At 46.4% G+C, this 16013-nt stretch overlaps 1 protein-coding gene across 4 annotated transcripts in view; it reads right to left on the minus strand.

The window, feature by feature from the left end:
* henmt1 (HEN methyltransferase 1) overlaps window positions 1-16013 on the minus strand; it is a 113073-nt gene that overhangs the window by 96296 nt on the left and 764 nt on the right. The window contains exon 1 of one of the 4 annotated variants that reach the window (XM_087990331.1): window positions 10578-10648. The exons of the other annotated variants lie outside the window; for them this stretch is intronic. The gene's annotated coding sequence lies outside the window, so the exon portion shown is untranslated. Of the gene's footprint in view, window positions 1-10577; window positions 10649-16013 lie in introns of those variants that run through there. 4 annotated transcript variants of the gene reach the window in all.

Consider the following 16013-nt stretch of genomic DNA (forward strand, 5'->3'; position numbering starts at 1 on the left):
GACTTATTCCAGTGGTGGAAATGTCTATCACAATGGGACACAATTTTACAGGATTGGAGGAAGGTTTTGGGGAGATGACATAGAATAGAATAGAATAGACATAGAATCCGTATAGCGTGGAAACAGGTCATTCGGCCCAACAAACCCACACTGACCTTCCAAAGAGTAACCCACCCAGACCCATTCCCCTACCCTATTATTCTACATTTACCCCTGATTAATGCACCTAATCTAAACATCCCTGAATACTATGGGCAATTTCAAATGGCCAATTCACCTAACTGCACATCTTCGGAATGTGGGAGGAAATCAGAGGACCCGGAGGAAACCCACGCAGGCACAGGGAGAACTCCACACAGACAGTCACCTGAGGTTGGAATGAACATGGTTCCCCAGCGCTGCTACCCATAAGCCACTGAGATTTCAGAAGCAAGATCGTTACATAGAGTACTTGGAATGCACTGCCAGCGGTGGTAGTAGAGTCAGATACATTAGGGACAATTAAGCGACTCTTGGATAGGCACATAGAACATAGTGCAATGAAGGGCATGTAGGTTAGTCTGATTTTAGGGTAGGATAAAAGGCTGGCACAACATTAGGAGCTGAAGGGCCTGTACTGTTGTATGTTCTACATTAATATTGGGGCAGTTAACGTCACCACTCCGACAACCCTGTTGTTTTTGCATCTTACCATAATTTGTGTATATATTTGTTCCCCAATGTCTCAGTGGCTGTTATGGGGGCCTACAATATAATCCCATTAGAGTGATTGCACTCATGTTATTTTTGAACTCTACCTGTATTACTTCAGTTGAACAGTAAGGCAATATGGGCAGAGCTCAGAAATAGGAAGCATGCGATAACAATGTTGGGGCTGTACTACAGGCCTCCCAACAGCAAACGTAAGATAGAGGTACAAACATGTAGAGAGATCATAGAAAGGCATAGGAGCAACAGGGTGGTGATAATAGGAGATTTTCATTTTCCCAACATTGACTGGAAATTCACTTAGTGTTAGAGGATTGGATGGAGCAGAATTTGTATGGAACATCAGGGGGGGTTTCTAGAGTAGTACATAAAGGGAAGGAGCCATACTGGCCCCAATGTTGAAGAATGAGCCCAGCCAGGTGGTTGAAGTTTGAGTGGGGGATTACTTTGGGAATAGTAATCACGATTCCATAAGTTTTAGAATATTCATGGACAAAGATGAAAGTGGTCCGAAAGGAAGAGTGATAAATTGGGGGAAGGCCTTCATCAGAGGAGGTTTTGAGTACAAGAGTTGATAGGTCATGTTACAATGAGAGGTTGGAAAGAAAGCGGTTGAGGGGCAACCTGAATGAGGCCTACAAAATCTGACCTGCTGCGCTTTTCCAGCAACACATTTTCAGCTACAAAATCATGACAGTTGTCGACAGGGTAGATAGCAAGAAACATTTTCCCATAGTGGAGGACTCAATTACTAGGGGTTACGAGTTCAAAGTGATAGGGGAAAAGTTTAGGGGACATATAAGTGGAAAGTTCTTTACGCAGATGGTGGTGGATGCCTGGAATGCATTGCCAAAGGAGGTGGTAAGGGTGGGAATGATAGCGTCATTTAAGATGTATCTGGACAGATACATGAATGGACAGGGAGCAAAGTGATACAGATCCTTCGAAGATAGACGGCAGATTTAGATAGAGGATATGGATCATAGATCATAGAACGTAGAACATAGAACAATACAGCACAGAACAGGCCCTTCGGCCCACGATGTTGTGACAAACATTTGTCCTAGCTTAAGCACCCATCCATGTACCTATCCAATTTCTGCTTAAAGGTCACCAATGATTCTGACTCTGCCACTCCCACAGGTAGCGCATTCCATGCTCCCACCTCTCTCTGGGTAAAGAACCTACCCCTGACATTCCCCCTATACCTTCCACCCTTCACCTTAAATTTATGTCCCCTTATAACACTCTGTTGTACCCGGGGAAAACGTTTCTGACTGTCTACTCTGTCTATTCCCCTGATCATCTTATAAACCTCTATCAAGTCACCCCTCATCCTTCGCTGTTCCATGAGAAAAGACCTAGCAATCTCAACCTATCCTCGTACGACCTATTCTATATTCCAGGCAACATCCTGGTAGATCTTCTCTGCACCCTCTCCAAAGCTTCCACATCTTTCCTAAAGTGAGGCGACCAGAACTGCACACAGTACTCCAAATGTGGCCTTACCAAGGTCCTATACACCTGTAACATCACTTCAGGACTCTTGAATTCAATCCCTCTGCTAATGAACGCTAATACACCACAGGCCTTCTTACAAACTCTATCCACCTGAGTGGCGACTTTCAAAGATCTATGAACATAGACCCCAAGATCCCTCTGCTCCTCCACCTTACTAAGAACCCTACCGTTAACCCTGTATTCCGCATTCTTATTTGTCCTTCCAAAATGGACAACCTCACACTTGGCAGGGTTGAACTCCATCTGCCACTCCTCAGCCCAGCTCTGCATCATATCTAAGTCCCTTTGCAGCCAACAACAGCTCTCCTCACTATTCACAACTCCACCAATCTTCGTATCGTCTGCAAATTTACTGACCCACCCTTCGACTCCCTCATCCAAGTCATTAATAAAAATTACAAACAGCAGAGGACTCAGAACTGATCCCTGCGGAACTCCACTTGTAACTGGGCTCCAGGCTGAATATTTACCATCTACCACCACTCTCTGACTTCGACCGGTTAGCCAGTTTTCCATCCAATTGGCCAAATTTTCCTCTATCTCATGCCTCCTGACTTTCCGCATAAGCCTACCATGGGGAACCTTATCAAATACCTTACTAAAATCCATGTACACTACATCCACTGCTCTACCCTCATCCACATGCTTGGTCACCTCCTCAAAGAATTCAATAAGACTTGTAAGGCAAGACCTATTTCTAATAAATCCATGCTGTCCCTAATCAAGCAGTGTCTTTCCAGATACTCATAAATCCTATCCCTCAGTACCCTTTCCATTACTTTGCCTACCACCAAAGTAAGACTAACTGGCCTGTAATTCCCGGGGTTATCCCTATTCCCTTTTTTAACAGGGGCACAACATTCACCACTCTCCAGTCCCCTGGTACCACCCCCATTGACAGTGAAGACGAAAAGATCATTGCCAACGGCTCTGCAATTTCCTCTCTTGCTTCACACATAATCCTAGGATATATCCCGTCAGGCCCGGGGGACTTGTCTATCCTCAAGTTTTTCAAAATGCCCAGCACATCTTCCTTCCCAACAAGTATCTCTTCTAGCTTACCAGTCCGTTTCACACTCTCCTCCTCAACAATACGGTCCCTCTCATTTGTAAATTCTGAAGAAAGGTACTCATTCAAGACCTCTCCTATTTCTTCCAACTCAATACTCAGTCTCCCACTACTGTCCTTGATTGGACCTACCCTCGTTCTCGTCATTCTCATGTTTCTCACATACGCATAAAATGCCTTGGGGTTATCCCTGATCCTACCTGCCAAAGGTTTTTCCTGCCCTCTCATGGCTCTCCTAATCCCTTTCTTCAGCTCCCTTCTGTCTATCCTGTATCCCTCCAACGCTCTGTCTGAACCTTATTTCCTCAACCTTATGTAAGCCTCCTTCCTCCTCTTTACAAGACATTCAACCTCCCTCGTCAACCAAGGTTCCCTCACACGACCATCTCTTTCCTGCCTGACAGGTACATACACATCAAGGACACGTCGTATCTGTTCCTTGAAAAAGTTCCACATTTCCACGACATCCTTCCCTGACAGCCTATGCTCCCAACTTATGTTCCTCAAATCCTGTCTTACAGCATCGTATTTACCCTTCCCCCAATTGTAAAACCTACCCTGTTGCACGCACCTCTCTCTCTCTCCATAACCAAGGTGAAAGTCACAGAATTGTGGTCACCATCACCAAAATGTTCACCCACTAACAAGCCCATCACTTGTCCCGGTTCGTTACCAAGTACCAAATCCAATATGGCCTGCCCTCTGGTTGGACAATCTACATACTGAGTTAGAAAAGCTTCCTGGACACACTGCACAAACACCGCCCCATGCAATCTACTTGATCTAAAGAGCTTCCAATCAATATTTGGGAAGTTGAAATCTCCCATGACTACCACCCTGTGGCTTCTGCACCTTTCCAAAATCTGTTTCCCAATCTGTTTCTCCACATCTCTGCTGCTATTGGGGGGCCTATAGTAAACACCCAACAAGGTGACTGCTCCTTTCCTATTTCTGACTTCAGCCCATACTACCTCCAAAGGCAGATCCCTCTCGAACTGCCTTTCTGCAGCCATTATACCATTTCTAAATAGCAACGCCACCCCACCCTCCTTTTTTACCACCCTCCCTAATCTTACTGAAACATCTGCAACCAGGAGCCTCCAACAACCATTCCTGTCCCTCTTCTATCCACATTTCCGTGATGGCTACATCGTAGTCCCAGGTACCGATCCACGCCTTAAATTCACCCACCTTATTTCTGATACTCCTTGCGTTGAAGTATACACACTTGAACCCATCTCTGCGTCCGCAAGTATTCCCTGTCAGTGCTACCTTCTCCACAGCCTACATTCTTGGACATCCTGACAAACAGCTAGCCTACTTTTTTTTAGATTAGATTAGATTAGATTACTTACAGTATGGAAACAGGCCCTTCGGCCCAACACGTCCACACCGCCCCGCCGAAGCGCAACCGACCCATACTCCTACATCTACCCCTTACCTAACACTACGGGCAATTTAGCATGGCCAATTCACCTGACCTGCACATCTTTGGACTGTGGGAGGAAACTGGAGCACCCGGAGGAAACCCACGCAGACACGGGGAGAATGTGCAAACTCCACACATTCAGTCGCCTGAGGCAGGAATTGAACCAGGGTCTCTGGCGCTGTGAGGCAGCAGTGCTAACCACTGTGCCACCGTGCTGCCCACTACTTGCTGGACTACAAGTCCGGATCCCATCCCCCTGCCAAAGGATCGGCACAGGGTTGGAGGGCCGAAGGTCCTATTCCTGTGCTTTAATGTTTTTTGTTTATTCTTTGGATGAGACCGCCAGTAAAAGCGGCACCGTGGCACAGTGGTTAGCACTGCTGCCTCTCAGCGCCAGAGACCCGGGTTCAATTCCTGCCTCAGTCGACTGACTGTGTGGAGTTTGCACATTCTCCCCGTGTCTGCGTGGGTTTCCTCCGGGTGCTCCAGTTTCCTCCCACAGTCCAAAAATGTGCAGGTTAGATGAATTGGACATGCTAAATTGACCGTAGTGTAAGGTGAAGGGGTAAATATAGAGGAATGGGTCTGGGTGGGTTGCTCTTTGGAGAGTCGGTACGGACTTGTTGGGCCGAACACTGTAAGTAATCTAAATATCCCTTTACTCCAGTACATCTTCTGAGTGCAGCTGCGCCATTCTCCCCTGATCAATATAATTCCTTCATCCCTTTCACCTCCCTCTCTGCCTCATTTAAAACATCAAAACCCTGGAACGTTGAGCAGCCAGTTCTGCCCCTCTCTCAACCAGGTCTCTGTAATGGCCATAACGTCATATTCCCCATGTACTGATGCAGGCTCTAAGCTCATCTGCCTTACCCATAATACTCCTTGTGTTGAAATAAACACACTTCAGCCATGCAACGTGACTGTGTTCATTAACCTGTCCTTGCTTTCAGACTTTCTGGTCATAACATCTACGTTGCCCTCAATCTCTCCACTTGCGGATCTGCTGATCTGGTCCCTGCCACTAGTTTAACCCCTTCTGAGTAGCACGAATGATCTTCCCTGTAAAGACTTTTGTTCCCTTCCAGTTTAGGTGCAACACCACATCCCCCCGCTCTCCCCCCCACACTTCCCCACCCCACTCTACCCACCCATTGCTCCCCAATTCCTCCCCCCCACCCCAGACTTGATTCCATCATTGCACAACCACCTGATGAAGCAGCAGTACTTCGAAAGCTAGTGCTTCTAAATAAACCTGTTGAACTACAACCTGGTGATGTGTGATTTTTTTAAGATAGACACATGGCAATATAATGCTTTGCTATAACAGAAACCTGGCAAAATTGGCAACTCAATATCTCTGGATATAGAATTTTCAGGCGGGATAGAGATATTGACCATAAAAGGAAGGGGAGGTAGCAGTATTGGTTAAAGCGTCAATTATAGTTGTCAGAAGAGAAGATATGGAGTTGTTGGTCAGTTCGCCAAGCCGGTTAATTGTTTTTGCAAATGTTTCATTCCCCCTTCTGAGTGATATCTTCAGCGCTGTGTAGCCTCCGAATGAAGCGAACCGACCAACAACTCCAACCACAACCCGAGCTACAGATCTTCACAAAAACCTTAAAGGGAAGATATTCTAAATGGGTTAACAAATGAGGCTTTATGGGTTGATCTTAGGAATAAAAACAGGGAAATCACACTACTAGGGAGTATACGATATAGACGTACTACAGCTTGCTATGGCAACTGCTCTGCCCAAGACTGCTAGAAATTGTGAATGCAGCCTATTATATCACGAAAACCAGCCTTCCTGCTGTATATCTCTATGACTCCGTCTAAACTTCCAGCTGCCTTTGGAAAGCAGCCAACATAATTAATGACTCCTCTCACCCCAGCTATATCTTTTCCAACCTCTTCCATTGGGCAGAAGATACCAGCTTGAAAATACAAAGTAACGTATTCAAGAACAGCTTCTTTCCCACTGTTATCAGACTTATGAATGGACTGCTTTCTCTGCATCTTTTCTGAAGCTGTAACACTATATTCTGTACTCTGTTCTATTATCCTGATGTACTTACATCAGGTATGATGTAAATTTTGCAAAATTGAAAAAAGATGTGACAGATGTGAGCTGTACAGGACTGCTAATGGATAAAATCAGTGGCAAACCAGTGGGAGGCACTAAAAGATGGGCACAAAGCAGACATGTCCCGTTCAAAAATAAGAATGGCACTGCCAAATCTAGACTCCCATGGTTGTCTCGAAAAATGCAGGGCAAGTTTAAATGAGAAAAAGGAAGCCATTCTAAGGAAGGGTCACTGGACCCAAACGATGAACTCTGATTTCTCTCCAAGAATGCTACTAGAACTGCTGAGCTTCTCCAGCAATTTCTGTTTCTAATTTCTAGCATCTACAGTTCTTTCGGTTTTCAAAATAAAGCTAAAGATCATCGCAAAAAACTCAACACTGCTGATAGCCTAGCAGAGTACAGACAGTGCTTAAAAATGTGTTGCTGGAAAAACGCAGCAGGTCAGGCAGCATCAAAGGAGCAGGAGAATCGACGTTTCGGGCAGGAAGAAGAAGGGCTTACGTCCGAAACGTCGATTCTCCTGCTTCTTTGATGCTGCCTGACCTGCTGCGCTTTTCCAGCAACACATTTTTAAGCTCTGATCTCTAGCATCTGCAGTGCCCACTTTCTCCTCCGGAGTACAGACAGTGCAAGGAACAAGTCAAAAAAGAAATAAGGAAATCAAAGAAAGGGCATGAAAAAATATTAGCAAGCAAGACAAAGAAAACACAATGATATTTTGCCAGTATATAAAAAGCAAAAGGATAGTGAAGGAAAAAGTGAGACCTATCAGAGATGGAGAACTTATGTGAAGGTGCGGAGGATATATGAAAAAGTTTAAATGAATTGTGTCTCTATTCGCAAAGGAAAGGGATTATGTGGATATGGTAATCAGAGTACCAGTATTGGACAAAATAATCACAATGAGAAAGGAAGCGTAGGAAGTGGTTCCTTTAAGTGGTTAAATCGCCAGGGCTGGATGGATTGTTCTCTCGGATGTTGAAAGAAGTCAGGGAACAAATAGCAGATGCTCTGAGGATTATTTTCCAATCATCACTAGACACAGGTGAGGTACCAGAGGACTGAAGAATGCAAATGTGATTCCGATATTCGAAAATGGTACAAAAGAAATGTCAAATAATTATAGTCTTACTTCAGTGGTGGGTTAGTTGTTAGGAGGAGAAAGTGAGGTCTGCAGATGCTGGAGATCAAAGTTGAAACTTTATTGCTGGAACAGCACAGCAGGTCAGGCAGCATCCAGGGAACAGGAGATTCGACGTTTCGGGCACAGGCCCTTCTTCAGGAATGAGCAGAGAGTGTTCAGCAGGAGAAGATAAAAGGTAGGGAGGAGGGACTTGGAGGAGGGGCGTTGGAAATGTGATAGGTGGAAAGAGGTCAAGGTGAGGGTGATAGGTCGGAGTAGGATGGAGGCGGAGAGGTCAAGAAGAAGACTGCAGGTCAGGAAGGCGGTGCCGGGCTGGAGGGATTCGGCTGAGACAAGGTGGGGGGAGGGGGGATGAAGAAACTGGTGAAGTCCAAGTTCGTCCCCTGTGGTTGGAGGGAACCAACCACAGGGGACGAACTTGGACTTCACCAGTTTCTTCATCCCCCCTCCCCCCACCTTGTCTCAGCCGAATCCCTCCAGCCCGGCACCGCCTTCCTGACCTGCAGTCTTCTTCTTGACCTCTCCGCCTCCATCCTACTCCGACCTATCACCCTCACCTTGACCTCTTTCCACCTATCACATTTCCAACGCCCCTCCTCCAAGTCCCTCCTCCCTACCTTTTATCTTCTCCTGCTGAACACTCTCTGCTCATTCCTGAAGAAGGGCCTGTGCCCGAAACGTCGAATCTCCTGTTCCCTGGATGCTGCCTGACCTGCTGTGCTGTTCCAGCAATAAAGTTAGTTGTTAGGATCAATTCCAATAGATCAGACAAATTGTCACTGAGAAAGCATGGACTAGTCAGTAACAGTTAGCATCGCTTTGTTATGGGAAGGTCATGCTTTACAAACTTGATTGTGTTCTTTGAGGAAGTGAGGAGGAGGAGGACCGACAAGGGTACTGCAATGGATTTTGGTTTAGGCATTTGACAAGGTCTCACATGACAGACTGGTCAAAAAAGTAAAAACGCATGGTATATAGGGTAAAGTGTCAAATTTAGTCTCGTCTTGGCTTAGTAACAACATCTGCAGTCCTCACTTTCTCTTAGTAACAGAGAAGAATGGTTGATGGAGGGCCTTCTGAATGGAATGTTATTGCAAATGGTGGTCCACAGGGCTCAATGTTGGGACCCCTGCCGTTTGTTTGATGCATGAATGATTTGGATTTGAACATGGGGTGGGGACACAACTGGCAAATTTGTAGACAACGCAAAAATTGGCCATGTTGTGGATAGTGTTGAGGATAGCTGCAAACTCCAAAATGATAATATGTAGTTTGGTGGTGTGCACAGCAAATTGGCAGGAGTTCAATTCTGATAATGTGAGGTGATGCATATAGGGAGGTCAAACAGTAAAAGGGAACATACTATAAACAGGAATATACCAAGAGGGGCAGAGATCCTGGTGTGTAAGTGCCCAGGTCCCTTAAGTTAGCAGTACAGATAGATAAAGTTGTAAAGAAGACATATTGAATGTTCCCCTTCATTAGCAGAATACAGAAGTAGGGAAAAATGATAAAACTGTACAAGACACTGGTGAGGCCACAACTAGTGTATTGTGCACCGTTCTGTCGCCACATTACAGAAGGGACACAATTACTGTGGAAAGCATGCAGAGAAGATTTAGATTAGATTACTTACAGATTAGATTAGATTAGATTACTTACAGTGTGGAAACAGGCCCTTCAGCCCAACAAGTCCACACCGCCCCGCCGAAGCGCAACCCACCCATACATTTACCCCTTACCTAACACTACGGGCAATTTAGCATGGCCAATTCACCTGACCTGCACATCTTTGGACTGTGGGAGGAAACCGGAGCACCCGGAGGAAACCCACGCAGACACTGGGAGAACGTGCAAACTCCACACAGTCAGTCGCCCGAGGCGGGAATTGAACCCGGATCTCTGGCGCTGTGAGGCAGCAGTGCTAACCACTATGCCACCGTGCCGCCCACAACTGTACTGGAACTGTACAGCCCACAAATTTACTGGAACTGTAGCTACAAAGGAGGGTGGGGGCAGGGGCGAGGGCGGGGGGCAGGGCTGTTTTCCTTGGAATAGAGAAGGCCAAAGGGTAACATGGTTGAGTTATATAAAATTTTGAGGGGTAGAGATAGAATAGACAGGAGGAACCAGATTCTCTTGGCAGTGAGTTCAAAGACCAGGAGTAATAGATTCAAGCGAAATGACATAAGAATTAGAGAGGTCCTAAGGAAAAACATTTTTTAGCAGAGGGTGGTGGGTGTTTGGACTTTGCTGCCCGAGGTGATGTGGTGGAGGCAGAAACCTGAAACTTTTTCAAAAAGGATCTGCATCTAAAGTGCTGTAAAAGCTGCAGGGCTATGGGCCGTATGGAGGAAAATGGGATTAGAAAGGGCATCTCGGTGTCTTTGGGACAGCATGGAGGAGATGGGCTGAATGGCCACCTTGTGTGCTGTATCATATCTCCGGTTCTATGAGTATCTCTCGGTGTACACTTCGATATACATTGTTGGTGTTTCCCGGTGTATTTATTCACAACGTATTGGTGTACGCTATGGGATTCCCGGTGATATCCATAGTTAAGGTGTATTGTTGCACTCCGTGGTGTTTCCCAGCGTACATTTATATTTATATTTACCGTATATTGTCGGCCTGTGTTGCTGCTGTTACTGGTCCTGACCCAAAACGGCGCGCGCACTCTAACCCCCCCGAGGACTTTCCGATGACGATCCGTATACATCAGACGCCGGCGAACGTCATTGCGTCCCGACGGAAGCCTCGAAGGCAGAGAGAGGCAGCATTGTTGTGAACAGAAAACAACTCGAAACGTTAGCTTGCTGTCTGTCTGTGGGTACTGCCTGACCCATTGCGATCTCTAGTATCGTCGGAATTTTTCTGAGGCTTAACGGACGCGAAACGATACCTTTGATTTCTACCCACAGATGATACAAGACCTGCTGAGCTTCTCTGTCAATTTCTTTTTTTTTGTTTCAGAATTTTACTGATTGCTTTAATAGTCTTTGTGAGGGGGTCTCAATGAATGAGTTATTAGTGTCTTATAGAAGAATACAGCGCAGTACAGGCCCTTTGGCCCTCGATGTTGCGCCGATCCAAGCCCACCTAACCTATACTAACCCACTATCCTCCATATACCTATCCAATGTCCGCTTAAATGCCCATAAAGAGGGAGAGTCCACCACTGCTACTGGCAGGGCATTCCATGAACTTACGACTCGCTGAGTGAAGAACCTACCCCTAACTTCAGTCCTATATCTACCCCCCCTTAATTTAAAGCTATGCCCCCTTGTAATACCCGACTCCATACGCGGGAAAAGGTTCACACTGTCAACCCTATCTAACCCCCTAATCATCTTGTACACCTCAATCAGGTCACCCCTAAACCTTCTTTTCTCTAATGAAAATAGCCCCAAGTGCCTCAGCCTTTCCTCATACGATCTTCCTTCCATACCAGGCAACATCCTGGTAAACCTCCTCTGCACCCGTTCCAGTGCCTCCACATCCTTCCTATAGTATGGCGACCAAAACTGCACACAATATTCCAGATGCGGCCGCACCAGAGTCTTATACAACTGCATCATGACCTCAGGACTCCGGAACTCAATTCCTCTACCAATAAAAGCCAGTACGCCATATGCCTTCCTCACTGCACTATTTACCTGGGTGGCAACTTTCAGAGATCTGTGTACATGGACACCAAGATCCCTCTGCTCATCCACACTACCAAGTATCCGACCATTAGCCCAGTACCCCATCTTTTTGTTATTCTTCCCAAAGTGAATCACCTCACACTTAGCTACATTGAATTCCATTTGCCACCTTTCTGCCCAGCTCTGCAGCTTCTCTATATCCTGCTGTAACCTGCCACATCCTTCCTCACTGTCAACAACTCCTCCGACTTTCGTATCATCCGCAAACTTGCTCACCCAACCTTCTAACCCCTCTTCCAGGTCATTTATAAAAATGACAAACAGCAATGGTCCCAAAACAGATCCTTGCGGAACACCACTAGTGACGGCACTCCATGAAGAAACTTTGCCATCAACTACTACCCTCTGTCTTCTTCCATCCAGCCAATTCCTAATCCAAACCTCCAACTCACCCTCAATGCCATATCTCCGTATTTTCTGCAGTAGCCTACCATGGGGAACCTTATCAAACGCCTTACTAAAATCCATATATACCACATCTACCGCTTTCCCCTCATCAACCTCCTTCGTCACCTTTTCAAAGAATTCAATAAGGTTTGTGAGGCACGACCTGCCCTTCACAAAACCATGCTGACTCTCCTTGATCACATTATTCCTATCCAGATGTGCATAAATCCTATCCCTTACAATTCTCTCTAAGACTTTGCCCACAACAGAAGTGAGACTCACCGGCCTATAGTTACTAGGGTTATCCCTACTCCCCTTTTTGAACAAGGGAACCACATTTGCTATCCTCCAGTCTTCTGGCACTACTCCTGTAGACAAAGAGGACATAAAAATCAAGGCCAATGGCTCTGCAATCTCCTCCCTTGCTTCCCAGAGAATCCTAGGATAAATGCCATCAGGCCCAGGGGACGTATCTATTTTCACCTTTTCCAGGATTTCCAACACCTCTTCTCTACATACCTCAAAGCCATCCATTCTACTTATTTGTGACTCAGTATTCACATCGACGACAATGCCCTGTTCCTGAGTAAATACTGAAGAAAAGTATTCATTCAGTGTCTCCCCAATCTCTTCCGCCTCCACACGCAACTTCCCACTACTATCCTTGACTGGACCTATTCCTACCCTAGTCATTCTTTTATTCCTAACATACCTATAGAAAGCCTTAGGGTTTTCCCTAATCCTACCGACTAAGGACCTTTCATGTCCCCTCCTTGCTGCTCTTAGCTCTCTCTTCAGGTCCTTCCTGGCTACCCTATAACTCTCAATCGCCCCAATTGAACCTTCACGTCTCATCTTGAGATAGGCCGCCCTATTCCATTTAACAAGGGATTCCAATTCCTTATTAAACCACGGCTCCCTCGCACGACCCTTTCCTCCCTGCCTGACAGGTACATAATTATCAAGGACACTCAATAGTTGCTCCTTGAATAAGCTCCACATATCATTTACACTCTTGCCTTGGAGTCTACTTTTCCAAGCCACACATCCTAAGTCATGCCTCACCGCATCATAATTTCCCTGACCCCAGCTATAACTCTTGCCCTGTAGTACACACTTATCCCTCTCCATCACGAGTGTAAAAATCACCGAATTATGGTCACTATCCCCAAAGTGCTCACCTACCTCTAATTCTAACACCTGGCCTGGTTCGTTACCCAGAACCAAATCCAGTATGGCCTCACCTCTTGTTGGCCTGTCTACATATTGTGTCAGGAAACTCTCCTGCACACATTGAACAAACACTGACCCATCTAACGAACTTGAGCTATAGCTTTCCCAATCAATATCAGGAAAGTTAAAGTCCCCCATAACAACCACCCTATTACTGTCACTCATCTCCTGAATCACCTTCCCTATCCTTTCTTCAATGATTCTAGGACTATTAGGAGGCCTGTAAAAGACTCCTAACAGGGTGACCTCACCTTTCCTATTCCTAACCTCAGCCCAAACTACCTCAGATGGCAAGTCCTCATCCATCGTCCTTTCCACCACTGTAATACTATCTTTGACAAGCAATGCCACACCTCCCCCTCTTTTACCCCCACCTCTGACCCTACTAAAACATTTAAATCCTGGAACCTGCAACAGCCAATCCTGTCCCTGTTCTAGCCATGTCTCCGTAATAGCCACAACATCGAAGTCCCAGGTACCAACCCACGCAAGTTCACCTACCTTATTTCGTATACTTCTTGCATTGAAGTATACACACTTCAAACCACTTTCCTGTTTACAGACACCCTCCTTGGAAATTGATGCCATGTTCCTAACCTCCCTACACTCCAGGCCCTGCACCCTGAAGCTACAATCTGGGTTCCCATGCCCCTGCAGAGTTAGTTTAAACCCCCCCCAAGAGCACTAGCAAACCTCCCCCCAAGGATACTGGTGCCCCTCAGGTTCAGGTGTAGACCATCCTGTTTATAGAGGTCCCACCGTCCCCAGAAAGAACCCCAGTTATCCAAAAACCGGAATCCCTCCCTCCTGCACCATCCCTGTAGCCACGCATTTAAGTGTTCTCTTTCCCTATTCCTCGAATCTCTATCACGTGGCACGGGTAACAAACCAGAGACAACAACTCTGTTCGTTCTAACTCTGAGCTTCCAACCTAGCTCCCTGAAAGCCTGTCTAACATCCTCGGCACTCCTCCTACCTATGTCGTTGGTGCCAATATGGACCACGACTTCGGGCTGCTCCCCCTCCCCCTCCAGGACCCGGAAAACACGATCAGAGACATCACGTACCCTTGCATCTGGGAGGCAACATACCAAACGTGAGTCTCTCTCGTTCCCACAAAACCGCCTATCTGTGCCCCTAACTATCGAGTCCCCAATTACTACTGCTCTGCTCTTCTCCACCCTTCCCTTCTGAGTAACGGGGACAGGCTCCGTGCCAGAGACCTGAGCCCCGTTACTTACCCCTGGTAAGTCATCCCCCCCACAAGTATCCAAAACGGTATACTTGTTCTTGAGGGGAACGGCCACAGGGGGTCCCTGCACTGGCTGCTTCCTCCCAGTCCCCCTCACTGTCACCCATCTATCTGCCATCTTTGGAGTTACTACCTCCCTATAACTCTGATCTATGACCCCCTCTGCCTCCCGAATGATCCGAAGTTCATCCAACTCCAGCTCCAGTTCCCTAACACGGTCTTGGAGGAGCTGGAGATGGGTGCACTTCCTGCAAGTGTAATCGGCAGGGACGTCGATGGCATCCCTCACCTCATACATGTTGCAGGAGGAACATTGCACTGCCTTCACTGCCATCCCTCTAAAGCTAACTTTTATTTTAAAAAAAAACTGGGTCTAAAGAATACAACAAGCAAAATTCAGCACTTACCTACTTACCAAAACAGGTGTTATTATTAGGTTAGAGGAGGAGGGCGGGTGGGAGGCCTCACACTGTCATACTTGAAGGACAATCAGACGACTCCAACAAACAAACAAACCAACTTCAACTCTCTCTCTCTCCATTCCCTGAAGGACATGTAAATCCTGGGCCTCCTCCACCACCAAATCCAAGCTACCTGCCAACTGGAGGAAGAATGCCTCACCATCCAGCTCAGAACCCTACAACCACAGAGCATTAACATTGACTTCACCAGTTTCCAAATATCCCCACCCCCACCTCATCCCAAATCCAACCCTCCAACTCAGCACCACCCTCTTGAACTGTCCTACCTGTCCATCTTCCTTCCCACCTATCTGCTGCTTCAACCTCCCCACTGACCTATCACAATTAGCACCCCCCCATCTGCATTCACCTATTGCCTTCCCACCTCCTTACCCCGACCCACACCTTCCCATTTATCTCTCAGCCCCCTCCCCACTCTACATTTTCTGATGAAACGCTTATGCCGGAAACATTGACTCTCCTGCTCCTTGGATGCTGCCTGACCTGATATTTTTTTCCCAGCACCACACTTTTTCACTCTGACTCTCCAGCATTTGCAATCCAACTTTCTCCTAACTACCACACTATGAAAGCAGCTAACAAGTATAAAGGATCCCATATCTACAACCAACAGGATCAACATTATATACAAAATACTATGTAAAGACTGCCAAAGCACTACATAGGGCAAACAGGAAGGAAATTAGCCCCAGGGTACACAGACACCAACTAACCACAAAGAGACATGACAACCTATCATTTGTATCCATGCACACAGACAATGCAGGACACCAATTCAACTGGGACAATTGGGAATTATGGCATGATTCGGCTGAATTTAGAATACTGTGTACAGTTCTGGACGCCACATGTGGATGCTGTGGAGAGGGTGCAGGAAAGGTTTATGAGGATGTTGCCTGGTATGGAAGGTGCTAGCTATGAAGAGAGGTTGAGTAGGTTAGATTTATTTTCACTAGAAAAAAGGAGATGGGGGGGGGGGTCTGATTGAGGTT

Source organism: Chiloscyllium plagiosum, unplaced genomic scaffold (genome assembly GCF_037043375.1).
Source record: "Chiloscyllium plagiosum isolate Xiang-an unplaced genomic scaffold, Cpla_swu_hap1 HiC_scaffold_9, whole genome shotgun sequence".
Taxonomy (NCBI): domain Eukaryota; kingdom Metazoa; phylum Chordata; class Chondrichthyes; order Orectolobiformes; family Hemiscylliidae; genus Chiloscyllium; species Chiloscyllium plagiosum.